The following is a 14,879-nucleotide window of genomic DNA, read 5'->3' on the forward strand; positions in this document are numbered from 1 at the left end:
AGAGATCAGCCTCAAGTATGGATTCTCGTCATCCTGACAGACCGGATGAGCAACGCAGACCAAAGAACACCTGAAGGGCACCAAGACCAGGGACGTCACAACAACAAGCATCAGCAGTTACGACAAGATCCCAGGTACTGTATACTCCAGTTTTTCCTGAAACTATACACATACAACCTACATCAGAGTCCTTGGTGATTAATATCTCCTCGACTCCCCTCAGCCCAGCTGAACTGACTCTACTTCAAAGGGGACTATCCTTTTGTCCCTCATACTCTCTAAACAGTTTTGAATTGGAACTGGATCTATTGCGGTTTTTCAGAAACATTCACCTTCGGGCACATTTTGCGGAGGATAACAGAGGAGTACAGTCTACCACAGACAAGGAAGGGGCCCGCATATCGGCTAGGGACCTAGGCTTGCGCACTAAAAGCACATACATGCCTCCAAGAAACCAACCAGCTGCAGAAACATTCATTAATTTAGTACAGAGGGATACCGATACTTTCATTAAAGGAGTAAGGCAGGGCCAGTACAAATACAAGAATATTTTGACCAACACGGAAAGAATAGCCCTAAATGCCCTAAAACAGGCCAAAAATCTAGTCCTTAAACCAGCGGACAAAGGGGGAGCACTAGTGATAATGGATAAAACTCGATATGTCACAGAAATATACCGTCAACTTAACGACACAGCGGTTTACAAAAAATTGGATCATAATCCCACGGCAATCATAGCTTCCCTCATTGGTAACACCCTTAGACACCATCATTCTAAGGGCACCATTGATACTCCTACTGTTAATTTTCTAACCAAAACCCACCCCATTATATCAGTTTTTTTACGCTTTACCAAAGATCCATAAAAACCTTCAAAACCCTCCCGGCCGACCCATAGTGGCATCTACGGAATCCATCTTATCCCCTCTGTTCATTTTCCTGGACAAGGTCCTTACTCCTTATGTGAAGCAGACTAGATCCTTCCTCCTAGACACTAACTTCCTTAAACTGATCAGACAATTGGACCCATTACCATCAGATACGTTTCTTGTCACTTGGGATGTCACAAGTTTGTACACCTCTATACAACAAGAAAAGGGCCTTACCGCAGTAACTACCATGCTGTCCAACACCGACTTACATGAAGATACCATCACACTTTGTCTGGACCTTCTTAAGCTAGTACTGTACCATGATTTCTTCATGTTTCAAGATACATTTTATCTACAGATACAGGGTACCGCGATGGGGTCAAATGTGGCCCCCCCATATGCCAACTGCTTTATGGCACATTTTGAGACAACCTACATATACCGTCACCAACTCTTTGTATCCCATTGTCTATTATGGAGAAGGTTTATAGAGGATGTTTTCTGTGTCTGGAATGGAACAGAGGAATCACTCCTCACTTTCCATAATTATCTTAATTCTATCTGGCCCGAACTTCAGTTCACTATTCATCATAGCAAATTGTCCATAGCCTTTCTTGACACAGTCGTGACAATTAATTCCCAAGGCAAAATCATAACTGATTTATATTGTAAACCTACCGACCGCAACAGTCTATTACATTTCACCAGTAAGGAATCCCAGGTGCTGTGTCTTTGTGAATAAGCTTCTTTTTATTTTTTCATTGGAGGTTGCTCCTCTCCCGTGCAGCGTGCAACACGAAGGTGAAGTGCTGACCTGTTTCTTTCATTTGATTATTACATTTCACCAGCTTCCATCCACCTATGACCAAGAAATCCCTTCCACACTCTCAATTGAAAAGAGTACAGACTATAGTGAAGGAACCCATCACGCGAAAAGAGAGAGAAAACGAAATGAAACAAAGATTTAGGGCCAGGGGGTATCCAGAACATACCTTTAAGATTAATACCAAAAACAAAAGACCAAGGGACAATAGCAAAATAATCCCATTTGTCCATACTTTTCACCCCAGCTCCAATAAGATTCTCCACATTATTCGCAACCACTGGCCAATACTCAAAAAAGCGTATCCAAAAGTTGAGGAATTCTGCAACCCAGTCCTGTCTTGTAACCGCCGTCCACGTAATCTGAGAGATAACTTGGTGAGGGCAGACTTGGGCTCTGAGACACATTTACCCAGACCAATTTTCCTTCAAACTCAGAGGAAAGGCATTTTCCCATGCCCGACGTGCTCTCAGTGCTCCAATGTACAAAAGGGCTCTCAATTTACACACCCCCAAACGGGCAAAACATATAACATCAATGGCTTCTTTACTTGCGACTCAGACTTTGTGGTATATCTCATTAAATGTCTTTGCGGAATAGCGTATGTAGGAGAAACCACACAAAAAGCAAGAGACAGAATCTGCCAGCATAAATCGACTATACGAAGAAAAAATCTGCTTTTACCGGTCCCGGCACACTTTGACAAATACAAACATTCTATTTCACAACTCAAATATCAGATAATAGAGCAAATGCCGCCATCCCGGAGAGGAGGCAACAGAATCAGGAACCTGAAGCTCAGAGAGGCCTATTGGGTCCACACATTTACATGCGCTCTATCCAAAAGGAATGAATAAGGAATATGAGATCCAGTGTTTATTATGATACAATAGTGTCTTCCCGTTGCTCAAACTGTATTGACCATGTTCGATCTCATTACTATACTAATTTGTTTCCCCTTTTCTCGACAGGCCTCCTGAACCCCATCTCCTGGACCACGTGCCGCTCCTTATATCCTTTATCTGTTTATTCCTTATACATCTCACACCTGTTTCACTCATACCCAACATTATTTCAATAACACAGACACATACTAACATGATATTCCTTTTCAGGTAACATATACCTATCTCATACCTCAGATACATACCTATAATACCTATATACACACTATACCCATCTGACACACTTCATCACTATAGACATCCACACAGACTGCACAATTTTTTTTATCTCATACCTGATTTATTCATATTTCATATACTTATTACATCTACCATATATTATAAGACCATATACAACAATATATAGCAGACTTTTATCTTTATATATTCATATGCCTTATGACCAGGTATATTGTGGCGAGAAGGACAGCTACAGGAGACACCATTTCTTTGGATTCTACAATTTAAGGGCAACGCATGTCCCATTACAGCGACCCTAAAAGCAACAGGATGGAACCAGCAGTGTTATACGAGGAGGAGGACCTGGATGGCCGGGATGCATTAAGGAAAGGCATCTGGTACCAGGCCCTGGATAATGTACAATACCAGCGGGGTGAGAGTCTCCCCAGTGAAGAGCAGCGGTTGCAGAAGCAAGTGGCCCTGCGGATGCCCTTCCTGGGAGAGCAGCTCCTGGAGGAATGGGTGAAGGAACTAGAGCACCGGGTATGGCAGGAGCTATGGCTGGAGGATGCCTACCTGGCGCTTTGGTGGTATATGGCACAGTATATACCCTGGACAGCCGAACATGACAAGCCAGAGGGAGAGGAGTTTGATGGTCCTGGCTTGTTATGGGAGTCCTTTGCAGAGCCTGACTTCGGGAGCCCTGTACAGTTCATACTTCAGGACATTTTCTATGAGAGGGAGGCTAGGCATGAGTGGGATGACCCCCATGAGGTAGAGCAAGACCTGGCTCACCTAGCAACCCTGGAGTGGGAACTGGAGCAGGACTACCGAGATCTCTTCCACTCCATTGAGAAGGCTCAGCAGGACGGTAAGGTGACAGACCCAGATCCAGACCCATTCAGCTGGGCAGATATTGTACAGTGTTACTGGGAAGGACCCCAGGTGGCCGGTAGAGATGGGACCGAGGTATCTCCACCGGTCCTGCAGGGAATTGGGAGCCCAGTCTCCATTCCCCAGCGGCAGTGTGAAGTGCAGGGAGAGGAGAGCAGCGTCCTCCCTCCCCAGCGGCAGGCTGAGGTACAGGGGGCAGAGGTAGTTGTTCCTGCCCCCCAGCAGCAGAGTGATATGCCGGGAAGGCAGTGTGAAATGCAGGGAGAGGAGAGCAGCGTCCTCCCTTCCCAGTGGCAAGCTGAGTTACAGGGGGCAGAGGTAGTTGTTCCTGCCCCCCAGCAGCAGAGTGATTTTTTGGGAATTGGGAGCCCAGTCTCCATTCCCCAGCGGCAGAGTGTCCAGCAGAGAATAGAGAGCCCAGTCTCCTTTCCCCAGCAGCAGGACACTGTATTGGGAGCGGAGACGGTCGGTCGCCCTCCCCAGCGGCTGGAAGTATGTATGGGAGAGGAGCTCGTTACCCCCTCTCCCCAGCGGCAGCTTAACGCACCAGGGGGAGACAGTAAGCCCCACAACAGTGCAGATGGGACCGTGGTCTCTGCACTTACAGCACAGGGGGTAGAGACAGTCGGTCTCCCCCTCCAACAACCAGGCTCCAACCAGGCTTCTTCCGTGGTAGCGCTGGCACCAGGGCAGAGTACCGCTGATCCCTGCCCACAAAGCAACCTCCACTCCAAGCCAGGGAGCAACACAGAGACCGGGAGTACCAGCTTCCAACATAACCTTGGTGGACTCACTGGACAGAGACAGGCTACTGAATTCAACAGGTCCAGTATTGGGTTGTGGGTGGGCTGCCAGACTAACTCAGGTACCGACCGGCGTGAGGTCAGGTATCTGATTAGTCTTCCCTGGGGGGAAGAGATGTGTGGCGAAACCAACCTTGCCACTGGGTTTTGGAGAGGACTGGCTGCTGGCCTCTTGCCCCTGGATTATGGGCCATATACTAACTTTTAAACCCCTGAACCTATTCAAGTGAATTTTGGATAGGTTTTTCCCCAAGTTATACTGTTTAAATTGATGTAAGTTATATGTATGGCCAATGTAAACTCACAAAGTTGTAACAATTTATAATAAGTGTAACTTGTCAGCTTGGGGCGGAAAATGCTGGGTGTGTTTCTATTGTGCCATTGTCCCATTGTGTGTTTAAAAGGTGATGTCTGTCCTATTGTCTGCACATGTGTATTGGTGACTTCTCTTTGTCTTGAGAGATAATTGGATTGCTCCTCAGGTTGTCTCCGGGACAGAGAGGAGGAGACCATGATGCATTGTGGGGATATGTTGTATATGTCCTGTGTCACAGTCTTCATTCTGGTCCTCTGGGGGTGTGAACGATTGGTTGCTGTAGTTACATTGTATGTGTTGTAAATTACTGATTGGTTGTATTTCAAACCCCTGTGGGCAGTACTATGTTTGTGGTTTATGAATAAAAGAGGCTGTATGTGAAGTACAGTCAGACCACTGCTTGACCCTCAACACGGAGCCTTGTCTCGTTATTGGGGGGATTCACTGTATGCTGTTAGAAGACCGATTGCCAGAAGTGTAAGCTGATTCCTGTTCGTCTGCTAGCAGCTATTCGTGAGGTTCTAGTTTGGAGTGCTACTTTGTATCCAGTTCGGGAGTTTGGTGTATCCTGCAGTAGCTGTGCCTGTCTCTCAGAAAGGGGCTTATCGCCTAAACGGATTTTAACCCCTTGTCTGCTGAAACGGTCCGTTACATATATAACAACATACAGTCTCTTATCACACTTCTTTTTCTCCTCATTTTGCTTTTCCACCCCTTCTCCTGGTCCCCAGTGCTGTTCTTGGTATTTGCATTCCACAACCAAACTACTTCCGGTCTGTGGAACGCATTCACATGACCCGATGCGTTCCACGAGCTGATCTACTTCCGGCAAATGGAACGCACGGCGTCTCACGTGCACAAGCCTTCCAGGCCCGCCTACCGTTTAGGCGCGCTTCTCAGCACCTTTTTAAAGCAGAACTTACAACTGCAAGGGGCACACACAGAACCACTGGTGCTGACAGCACCTTACTCTAAGAGTGTGTCTTTCTACTTCACTACTACGCGGCACAGGTAGGTCCTTCTGATCGGGGATAAGGTTTATTTCTAAATGTATACTGCAAAGAATATATTTGATTATATCTATTACTTGCCTGGTACCCATCCTGTACGCCTTGCCTCCCAATTAGTATATGTTTAGCCTCTGCAATGCTGGGATCACATGGATCCGTATAGTTTTATCATATATACTTGGCAATCTGTGATTGTCTTTTCCTTGACCATGATCATCAATGACCATTCCATCTACTTGGGGATCCTGCTTTCAGTACATCTTCCCACATAGAAAAGTAGCTGATAATGTTAATCATTGTGGTACGTTCTAGTTGCAAAATTGCAGTTCTTTATAATTTAATGGTTCTCTGGATGAACTATCTGTATACCGTCTTCTTTATGTTACTTGTCATCCATGGTACTATATTTTATATATATATCTATGTAAGCACTTTGCACGTGTGTATGATACCATTGGTTATTTTTCTTTTCATAGTGTCCGATGAAGGCTAATGTAGCCGAAAACGCATTAACACTTTGTGGCCGCATTTCACTGTATCACAAAATAAAACACAATTTAAGGAATCTTCGCAACTGCTGTGATTTCTATCCTAAACAAAGTATGATAGTGAATGGTAGACTCTAAGATGGCTGCTGTATTTATAGGTCTGTGACATTACCGGGCTTTCTAGCTGCCGATTGGTTGCATGCATGGCATTATGGGTCATCCCGCCTTCCCAGATTTCCTTGCCCCATGTCCTTACACGTGTAGCCACCATTTTATCCGCCATTGTAGCCGGCTAGCCTCCATGTTAGGAAAAATTGTGATTCGTTACCACGAAGCGCGAGGAATTTCGCATTTGTTCAGATTCAAATTTTTCCTGAAAATCGGAACAAATTCGACTACTTCAGCTTCGATTCACTCATCTCTACCCAGTAGTCCAGAGGCTCTTTGATCATGGGTGACAGGGCGCAGTCCAAGTATGCCACTACCTTCTGGTTGAGGTTTTGCTGGATGTCCCGCTGATGATGGGTGATTTATTAAGTAGGCAGCTGAAGAAAACTGCTCATCAGAGACTCCAGACTAAAGTAATTGCATTTGGAGTTGGTGCTGGTCCTGCCCCCCCACCAGTCAGTGTAGTGGAGCATTAGCGCAGATGGTCCCCCAGGTCAGACCCAGTACAATACAGTTTACAAAAAAAATGACTGAGGAGAGATCTAATAACTATGCATAAATACATCAGGGGTCAGTACAGAGATCTCTCCTGTGATCTATTTATACCAAGAGCCCGTCCCTTTCCCCGTCCACGCCATGCCCCCTTTTTTAGACTTGGCATGAGCCAGAAGAAATGGTACATTGCGGCACAAAGGACCTTTGCGCCGCAATGTGCGCCAGAAATACTCCTAATTTAGGCATATTTTTGTTTGATAAATGACCCCCAAAGACTCAAATTTACTAAAGTCAGTGCACCTAGACACTGTCATATACTGTGGTGAAATTTTGTGCAGTTTGGTTCATTTTTGGTGCATCTAGCTCTTGAGAAATCCTGCACCTCTGTACCTTGTTCAACAAGGAATGTGGGTTCCGTGGCCTAAGAAGCCTCATTTTGTGCCACAAATTCTTGTGTAAAATTCTGTTTCCAAATTAGCCAGCTAATAGTTGGCATAAGGTTGGATAAAAGTGTTTAGACGTGCACCAGATCATCCAGCCTGATTCAGTGATATAAACCTAATGCAGGTCTAGACAGATTACCTAAGCTTATGCCATCTGTTGGTTTAGTAAATCTTGGCCACAGTATTAAACCACCCTTGACCCCTTAAAGGCCAAGCCTATTTTCATTTTTGTGTTTTTGATTTTTCCTCCCTAAATTCTAATTTTCCATTTACATAACCATATGAGGGCTTATTTTTTGCGGGACAAGATGCATTTTGTAATGGCACCATTTAATTTAACATGTCTTGTATTGTAAAACAGGAAAAAAAATCCTTTGTGAGGTAAAATTGAGAAAAAAAAAAAAGAAACACACAATTCTTTCAAAGTTTTGGGGGTTTTAATATAACAGAGTTCACTGTGTACTAAAAATGACCTTATTCTGCTGCTCAATACGATTAGGGCGATACCAAACTTGTATATTTTTTTTATTTTGTTTTACAACTATTAAAAAAATAAAAACCTTTTCTGTGCATTGCCATTTTCTGATAGCCATTACTTTTTATATGTGCTCTACTGTCACGGAACCATGAACCAGACGTACAACAAGAGATAAGTGAAAATAAGAAGGCTTTATTGAAAATAAAGCTGTAAAGCAAAAGTCCAAACGAATGGTGAAACCGAAGCAGAGTCTTTGAGAGGCCAGAGATCAGGAACCAGAAGGGTAGTCAGACGAAGCCAGGATCAGGAACCAGCAGGGTAGTCAGACGAAGCCAGGATCAGGAACCAGCAGGGTAGTCAGACGAAACCAGGATCAGGAACCAGAAGCAGCAGCAGTCTTAGAAGCATGTGAACACAGGAGGACCAAGCAAGGAACTGAAGCCACAGACCTCCTATATATATGAGCTAGGCATCCAGCTCCTCCCAGTGGGAAGGAGGAGCCGCAGGGTGGAAGGCTACAAGAAACCCAGAAACCAAGATGGCCGCCAGCACATGTCAAACGAAGGAGAACAGCAAGAAGGTAAGACCATGACATCTACAGAGCTGGAACTGTAGGCCAGAAGCTCATGAATATCAGAACTCCCGAGGTCATGCACTTAATACTTTATGTGTCCTGTCCACCCTCTGCTCTTATTACATTTTACATCCTTTTCAGGGGAATTGATTTCATTTTTTTCTTTTTAACTAATTTTACATATGCAGTGTCCCCACTACTGCAAGTGGTTAAACTGTTATGTATTACATGACTCATGGGTTGTGTATGGAGTAGGATGTCCCCTAGTGGCTGGGCAGAGCTAGTAACCACCCCTTTCTCTCTAGGAGGAAGTGACTTTGGTCTAGTGTGAGCTGCAGATTAGTCAACAGCTAAGGAGCACTGTTAGGCTACATTCACACGTCAGTATTTTTCTCTAATCCGATTTTCTGTCCGTTTTTTGCGGATCCGTTGTTCCTGAAAATGTTTCCGTATGTCATCCGTATGTCATCCGTTTTTTGCGGATCCGCAAAAAACGGAAACATGTATAAATTTCAATAAGCAAATAAAGTTGTTTGGATTTCTTTAAAAAAAATAAAATAATTAATGTAATTTCCAGGAACGGATTCCGTATAAAACGGATGACATACGGAATGACATCCGTATGTCATCCGTTTTTTGCAGATCTATTGACTTTGTATTGTACCAGGATCCGATTTTTAAGGAAAAGAATAGGACATGTTTTATATTTAAACGGACATGCGGAACGGAACAACGGAAACGGACAGCACACATTGTGCTGTCCGATTTTTTCCAGGACCCATTGAAAATGAATGGGTCCAGATCTGGTCCTGATCTGTTCCTCAAAAAACGGAACAGATCAGGAAAGAAAAAACGGACGTGTGAATGGACCCTTAGACAGGGAGATCTGCTACCCTGTGGATTACAAAGGCAAAAGTGGCAATTTATCAGAGGGGAAAGAAATCTCACAGAATGTACAGAGGCTACCAAAGAGGATTGTAGAACATTTGTTAGAGAAAGGGAATGCATCTAACTTGAGGCTATGGACATATCTGCATAGGATAAGAGTAATAAGCTTCAGGCTTACTCTTATATAAAAAGGACAGAAATGATACACTGTTCAGACACTGTATTCCACTGAGGATACTGGAGTATCTAAATACACTGCTCAAAAAAATAAAGGGAACACAAAAATAACACATCCTAGATCTGAATTAATTAAATATTATTCTGAAATACTTTGTTCTTTACATAGTTGAATGTGCTGACAACAAAATCACACAAAAATAAAAAAAATGGAAATCAAATTTTTCAACCCATGGAGGTCTGGATTTGGAGTCACACTCAAAATTAAAATGGAAAAACACACTACAGGCTGATCCAACTTTGATGTAATGTCCTTAAAACAAGTCAAAATGAGGCTCAGTAGTGTGTGTGGCCTCCACGTGCCTGTATGACCTCCCTACAACGCCTGTGCATGCCCCTGATGAGTTGGCGGACGGTCTCCTGAGGGATCTCCTCCCAGACCTGGACTAAAGCATCTGCCAACTCCTGGACAGTCTGTGGTGCAACGTGACGTTGGTGGATAGAGCGAGACATGATGTCCCAGATGTGCTCAATTGGATTCAGGTCTGGGGAACGGGCGGGCCAGTCTATAGCATCAATGCCTTCGTCTTACAGGAACTGCTGACGCAGCCACATGAGGTCTAGCATTGTCTTGCATTAGGAGGAATCCAGGGCCAACCGCACCAGCATATGGTCTCACAAGGGGTCTGAGGATCTCATCTTCGTACCTAATGGCAGTCAGGCTACCTCTGGCGAGCACATGGAGGGCTGTGCGGCCCTCCAAAGAAATGCCACCCCACACCATTACTGACCCAATGCCAAACCGGTCATGCTGGAGGATGTTGCAGGCAGCAGAACATTCTCCACGGCGTCTCAAGACTCTGTCACGTCTGTCACATGTGCTCAGTGTGAACCTGCTTTCATCTGTAAAGAGCACAGGGCGCCAGTGGTGAATTTGCCAATCTTGGTGTTCTCTGGCAAATGCCAAACGTCCTGCACGGTGTTGGGCTGTAAGCACAACCCCCACCTGTGGATGTCGGGCCCTCATATCACCCTCATGGAGTCTGTTTCTGACCGTTTGAGCAGACACATGCACATTTGTGGCCTGCTGGAGGTCATTTTGCAGGGCTCTGGCAGTGCTCCTCCTGTTCCTCCTTGCACAAAGGCGGAGGTAGCGGTCCTGCTGCTGGGTTGTTGCCCTCCTACGCCCTCCTCCACTTCTCCTGATGTTCTGGCCTGTCTCCTGGTAGCGCCTCCATGCTCTGGACACTACGCTGACAGACACAGCAAACCTTCTTGCCACAGCTCGCATTGATGTGCCATCCTGGATAAGCTACAATTACATTGGACCCGCTCGCATGTGTTGAGACTTTCAAACGTTATATTTTCAATTGGTCAGAGACCACTAATTGTCTCTAGGTTGACACGTGCGCTGAGTTAGCAGTATTAAAATTTAACATTTATTATGTACCCATAAAATAATACTAGAACTCACACATTAAAATTATCAGTGGTGCCTGTCTTATTGCACTATTCTGTGGTGTAATTGTACTAATTGGCTACTAGGGGGCACTAGAGCTCTTTTTTCAGTGATATCTGTGGTCTAATTTTACTAGTAGTCACAATTATTTATATTGCGCACTGTTAGTTCCACAGTGCGCTCCTTTACCTAAGAGCGTCCTCCCTGGGCACTAGGTACTACCATACATATCAAACGCATTGGCTCGACATGGCACTTCACTGCCTAAAATCACATATACAGCACTCTGCCCCCCGACATGTTTCGCCAAGCTCCCTTGGCGTCTTCAGGGGAATGGGCAGATCCTGGATAAGCTGCACTACCTGAGCCACTTGTGTAGGTTGTAGACTCCGTCTCATGCTACCACTAGAGTGAAAGCACTGCCAGCATTCAAAAGTGACCAAAACATCAGCCAGGAAGCATAGGAACTGAGAAGTGGTCTGTGGTTACCACCTGCAGAACCACTCCTTTATTGAGGGTGTCTTGCTAATTGCCTATAATTTCCACCTGTTGTCTATCCCATTTGCACAACAGCATGTGAAATTGATTGTCACTCAGTGTTGCTTCCTAAGTGGACAGTTTGATTTCACAGAAGTGTGATTGACTTGGAGTTACATTGTGTTGTTTAAGTGTTCCCTTTATTTTTTGGAGCAGTGTATATCTAGAGATAGAAACGGCACACCTCTTCGGCCAGGAAAGGAAAGATTGCATCTTTTGATTAAAAGGGGAGAGAGACCGTCCTTCCATACACAGCCTTGCACTGCAACTGCCAACTGTGAATCCTGCATTAGATGTGTACAGAACCTGTGTAAATCATCCATTAACTGCTGCAGTTAAGTACAGGGAACCTTTTTCACCAAACCCAGCCTCATCATTGATTCATATCTCAGGGAGCCCTGCCTTGCATGTCCAAATCTAACACCACCAAGGGCACCCCAACCTACACCAGGCAGGAGGCTACAAGAAAACAGAAGTGTCCCATAATGAGTAAAAGGTGTGCCCTTCCTCTTCACTGTGCATCCCAGGGAGCATTATATAAAAGCGAGTACTACTACTGCCATCAAGCTACCGACTCATGCACACGCCTTTTTGGCTTTCTGCAGATATTATTCTTTTTGCATCATAAATTTAAGATGTTCCAATAAATATTCCTTTATTTGTCTTTTTAATTTCTAGTGTCATGGCTTTTTGCCAGCTAAATATCTTTTCAAACCACTAACATTTAACTGACATCTGGAATTAATGGCTTGAGGAGTTTTATTTGCCCCTATACATTTTTGAGGAAGGGAGAGAGAAAGAAAAAGTGAGAGAATCAATTTTTTAGAAATTCACTCATCTCTATTGCCAATGTATGCTTTAAGAAAGTCTGTCACATAATTTTCACCAATAGAACTATCACCACAGCCCCACAGAAGATTGCAAACACATTTCAAACATACCTGTGGTTACTTTTTTTCTTTATTCCATGTCCAGGAAAAGCACTTTTATTCTGCTGAAAAAGTGCTCCCAACTGCCCATCTGGTCTGTCTTTGCTTTGGGCACTTGGAACAGCAAAGTCCGCCCAGCTGGAAACTTGAGTGCCGGTTTTCAGCAGAATGAAAGTGCTCTTCCTGGACATGGAATAAAGACCATCAGATATACATATGTAATAAAAAAAAAATATAGTGGATATCCATTTATGAATCATTCAAGCCTTGGCAAATCAAAAGAGCTATGATGTGATGTGTTGCAGATTTGTTAGGCCCCTTTCACACGGGCGAGTTTTCCACGAGGGTGCAATGCGTGAGGTGAACGCATTGCACCCGCACTGAATCCGGACCCAATAATTTCTATGGGGCTTTGCACACGAGCGGTGATTTTCACGCATCACTTGTGCGTTGCGTGAAAATCGCAGCAAGCTCTATTTTGTGCGTTTTTCACGCAACGCAGGCCGCATAGAATTGAATGGGGCTGCGTGAAAATTGCAAGCATCAGCAAGCAAGTGCGGATGCAGTGAGATTTTCACGCACGGTTGCTAGGAGACGATCGGGATGGGGACCCGATCATTATTATTTTCCCTTATAACATGGTTATAAGGGAAAATAATAGCATTCTTAATACAGAATGCATAGTACAATAGGGCTGGAGGGGTTAAAAAAATAATATATATTTTTTTAACTCACCTTAATCCACTTGTTCGCACACCATGGTGCTGGATCATGTGATAGACCATGTGATGAGCGCAGTGACGTCATCAAAGGTCCTTTTCCTCACAGATGAAGACAGAAGAGAAGCCGGGCTGCGCGAACAAGTGGATTAAGGAAAATAATAATGATCGGGTCCCCATCCCGATCGTCTCCTAGCAACCATGCGTAAAAATCACACCACATCCGCACTTGCTTATAAGGGAAAGTAATACAATCTACACAACACCTAACCCAAACCCGAACTTCTGTGAAGAAGTCTGGGTTCGAGTCTGGGTACCAAACATGGCGATTTTTCTCACGCGCGTGCAAAACGCATTAAAATGTTTTGTACTTGCGCGGAAAAATCGCATATTTTCCCGCGACGCACCCGCATCTTATCCGGGCCAAAAACATGACGCCCGTGTGAAAGAGGCCTTAGGCAACTTTCACAATCGCGTTTTGGGTGGATCCGTCATGGATCTGCAAAAACTGATCCGTTACAATAATACAACCACATGCATCCGTCATGAACGGATCCATTTGTATTATCTGTAACATAGCCAGATTGTATCAGAGAAAACGTTTGGCTTAGTTTCGTCAAGTGGACAGGCAGCGTTTTGGTGTCCGCCTTCAGAGCGGAATGGAGACGGATCGGAGGCAAACTGATGCATTCTGAGTGGATCCTTTCCCATTCAGAATGCATTAGGGCAAAACGGATCAGTTTTGGACCGCTTGTGAGAGCCTTGAACGGATCTCACAAACGGAAAGCCAAAACACGAGTGTGAAAGTAGCCCTATAAAGTTGCTATACAGATTCTTTCATGTAAATTTGCAGGTAAAATACAAGTACAATACAAGTAGATTATATTTTTCAGTCACCAACTACATGCTGTGGATTTTTTATATGTTGATTTGCTCATGCAGATTGGGCTTTCAAATCTGCAGAACCTAAATGTGCAACTGAATATCTAACACGTTTAATTATAGAAGACTAAATTGTGTACCTGTACGGGCAAGCAAGTTTTGATCTTTAAAACTCACCAACTGATATCAATTTGTTTATAAATTATATTTAATGTACTTCATGGCTATGTTTTTATTTTCTTTATAGAAATGATTTTTCAATGATTTGGCAGGGCTACAGAAAAGTCTCTCACAGTGCACCATTCTGTGAACATAGAAGTGCCAATATTAGCCCAAGCAGACTTTATTGGTTATAAAAGGGTCAGTTCAGTTTCCATTCAGGATGTCACTGCATACAGAACTTTTTGTCTGCTCTTTTTGATTGAATCTTTTCTATCAGAAATATTCCAGATTGTTACAATAACTGCACTAGAGACAGACCTGCCTGTTTATTATTAACCACCATTTGAACTTCGAATAGAACAGTTATTCAGATAATGAAAGAACATCATAGAAACCTAATTTTGGAAAAGAACATCATGGAGCTTTTAGCGTAGCTCCTTAATTTATTCACATGAGATTAAATAAAAGTGTTGGCAATCTTTTGTAAACCTGCTGATTATTGTAAATGTAATTCTTGGTAGAAGCAACTTTTTGTCCATTTTTTTTCTAGGAACAAAAGGGTTTTCTATTAGTAACAATTCAACACACTGGCCAGAAAACCACACACGGAAATTATAATTGAAGCTCAACATGCATGC

This window comes from Bufo bufo, chromosome 5, assembly GCF_905171765.1.
Source record: "Bufo bufo chromosome 5, aBufBuf1.1, whole genome shotgun sequence".
Taxonomy (NCBI): Eukaryota; Metazoa; Chordata; class Amphibia; order Anura; family Bufonidae; genus Bufo; species Bufo bufo.